This window comes from Gossypium hirsutum, chromosome D09 (assembly GCF_007990345.1).
Source record: "Gossypium hirsutum isolate 1008001.06 chromosome D09, Gossypium_hirsutum_v2.1, whole genome shotgun sequence".
Lineage (NCBI taxonomy): Eukaryota > Viridiplantae > Streptophyta > Magnoliopsida > Malvales > Malvaceae > Gossypium > Gossypium hirsutum.
In genome coordinates, this window is record NC_053445.1 from 5357787 (window position 1) to 5361240 (window position 3454).

At 35.9% G+C, this 3454-nt stretch overlaps 1 non-coding gene across 1 annotated transcript; it reads left to right on the top strand.

The window, feature by feature from the left end:
• The first annotated feature begins 2680 nt into the window (after window positions 1-2680).
• On the top strand, window positions 2681-2787 carry LOC121221480 (small nucleolar RNA R71). The gene has a single exon (XR_005918872.1). It is a non-coding gene; the product is annotated as a small nucleolar RNA R71 (small nucleolar RNA).
• Window positions 2788-3454: the final 667 nt, after the last annotated feature.

Here is a 3454-nt window from a genome sequence, read left to right on the forward strand (position 1 = left end):
GGGAGAGGAAGAAAATACAACAAAAATCCAATTACGGTTTTAAAAAAGGACATAGTCGTGTTTAGGCCTGTCTGTCAATTAAAAGCACGAATAAAATGATACCTAGTTTTCACATAGCATAGGACACACCCATGTATCTAGCTCATGTTTCTCACACAGGTATGTGTCAGGCCATGTGTGATTATCCTTCGCTTCTCCCATGCCCATGTGCAAGGTTGTCCTAATCACATGGTCTCACACATGCCCGTATGATAGGCTGTTTGTCGTACACAACCGTTTATTTAGCCTGTGTAACTCATTATTTTGAAAAAAATAAAAAAATTCACTCCAGTATACACAAGGCCTTGGACACACCCGTGTGTCCAGGCCGTGTGGATCATTCCAGGTCGTGTAACAATTGAAATATAAAAGAATTAAGTCCCAGGACTCACACAGCCCTTGGCACGCTTGTATGTCTAGGTCGTGTGCCCTACACGGCCATATCTTCAAGCCATGTAACTCTCTGTTGTTGTATAAGTTGAAAGAAAATTGAAAAATGTTGCTCCAGAATATGCATGACTTGGGAGACGCCCGTATGTCCCAGTTGTATGTACCACTCTCAGCTGTTTGGTTCATTTTTTTTGTAAATTTAACATGCAACAAAATTAAAAAGATGTAGCAAAATTTAAACACTCGGGTTGCCTCCAGAGAAATGCTTATTTAGTGTTTAAGCTTGACTTCCCTTTTTAGGCCTACGATTAAGGTAGATCTTGGAGCCGAAGTTCCTCTTTCTCATTATCAATTTTATCATGAAAATAAGGTTAGAGTCGAGTACTGTTGACCTTAGGTGTGCCAATTTCAGAATGTGTTACCTCAACTGTACCGTATGGAAAAATGTTTAGTACCATAAATGGGTTTGACCCTCTTAAATTAAGGTCCAAAGGGAACATTCGTGGATCCAATTTGTCTAGCAGTATTTTGTCCCCAACCTTGATTTAATTCGTTCTAATCACATACACATCATGGTGCCGCTTTCTTTCTTTATCGTGTTTTCTTGGTTTCTCAACAACATTCATTTGCCATTCATCTAGCTCATCGAGTTGCACTATTCGCCCTTCCCTTGTTGCTCAGGTTCTATCACTTTGAATGAATATATGGCTCCAACATGTTTTCATGAGAGGTTTCTTATAAAGAACTTTGAGCCACATGGTTACTAACATTAACAGAACAATTAGTATCATTTTGCTTACTAGGGACTCTCACAAAACCAGGTGCTTGAAAAGTAATATGTTCGTCACTTACACGAAGCAGAAGTTCAACAATACCAACATCAATAATAGTTCTAGCAATGGCTAAAAAGGGTCGACCTAAGATCATAAGTACCTCGCTATCCTTATCCATGTATAATACAACAAAATCAACAAGGAATATGAATTTGTCAATTTTTACAAGTACATCCTCAATAATACCCCTAGGATATCTGATTGATTTATCCGCTAATTGAATACTCGTCCTAGTATGTTTAGGTTTTCAGAGACCAAGTTGTTTAAATATCTTGTGGGGCATCATAACATTTATGCTATCCCTTAAATCACCCAGAACATTTTCAATATTTAAACTACTAAAAGACAATGAATAATAAAACTTTCTAGGTCTTTAAATTTGTTGGGTAGTTTGTTTTGGAGAATGACAGAGCAAAATGCATTGAGCTCCACAGTCAACGAGTCGTCTAATTTCCTTTAATTTATTAATAGCTCCTTTAAAATTTTTATATAATTCGACATCTATCGAAGAGTTTCAACAAACGGTCTCTTTTCAATGTTGTTGGATATGTAATTTGAGGTTGGTATTCTCTAACCACTGACTTTTGATCTTTCTTACTTTCCTCAACCCATCATCTTTCACAATAGCTTTTAGCATCGGTTTCTATTCAGGTTCGACTAACCCTTCCACGTCTCGAACAATAATTGGATGGATTTACTCTCTTAAATTAGTTTTAGTATTGCTAGGTAAGCTACCTTGTGGTCTTTTCGAAACAAGTTTGTCAAGCTATCCAATCTAATTTTCAAGTCCTTGAATTGATGTTTGTTGATTTTTTAGTATTGTTTTAGTGTTTTGAAATCTAGTTTCGAAAACCAAAAGAAATTTGGCAAGCATCTATTCAAGGTTTGATTTCTTCTTTTGCTAATAAGGTTGCTGAAAACCTGGAGGGGATTGTGTTCTCTGGTTTCCTTGACCACCTCAAAAAAAATTTGGATGGTTCCTCCAACCTGCATTATAGTTATTACTATAAGGGTTATTTTGAGGTTTATAATTGTTACTCATAAAGTTGACTTACTTATTCTCTGTGCTAGAATCGAAGGGTAAACATTCTAAATTAATCATCCCTACTCCATTCGCAGCACATTGCATCACTGAATTCATCTACGTAGAAAAGTATAAACCATCAATTTTCTTATTTAGTGCTTCCACTTGGCTTGACAACATAGAAACTGCATCTAGATTAAAAACACCGACTGTTTTCATCAATTTTATGTTAATGACTTGCCACTGATAATTATTTAGTGTCATTTCCTCAATAAACTCATAAGCTACCTCGACTGTTTTATTATTTAGTGTTCCACCAGATGCTACATCAATTAACTGCCTAGTTGAGGGATTCAAACCATTGTAGAAGGTTTGAACTTGCAACCACAAAGGTAACCCATGATAAGGGCACCTTCTTAATAAATCCTTGAATCTCTCTTATGCATCATATAATGTCTCTAAATCGATTTTGGCAAAAGAAGAGATGTCATTCCTTAATTTAGTTGTTTTAGCAGGTGAGAAGTACTTCAACAGAAATTTCTCGGTCATTTGAGCCCCAGTAGTGATAGAGCCTCGTGGTAAAGAATTTAACAACTATTTTGCCTTACTCCTCAATGAAAATGGGAACAACCATAAGCGAATGACATCATCAGTGGCGTCATTAATCTTGAAAGTGTTGCAAATCTCTAAAAAATTGGCCAGATGAGTGCTTAGATCTTCATCTTGCAAACCATCAAACTAAACATACTATTGTACCATATGAATTGTGTTCGACTTCAGCTCAAAAATATTTACAGCAATGGTAGGTCTCGCAATACTCAATTCAGCCCTAATCAAAGTGGGCTTGGCATAATCATACATAGTACGAGGGACAGGATCTACAGGAGGTAGTTGATTATTTATCACCCATCTCCACAATAATATTATTGTCCTCTTGATCGTCTACTATATCTTGTTGACTTTGCCTTGTTTTTTTAATCTCTTGACGATTTCTGTGCGCAGTTCTTTCAATCTCACTGTCAAAAATCAATGGTCCCGACAGGTTTCCTCTAGTCATAAACCAAAAGAACCTACTAGAAGCAAACAAAGAAAAATTAAATTAAAAATATATATAATAATAAAGTAAAAAATGGCTAAATTAATAGAAATAAAGTTTTCCTAATATTTC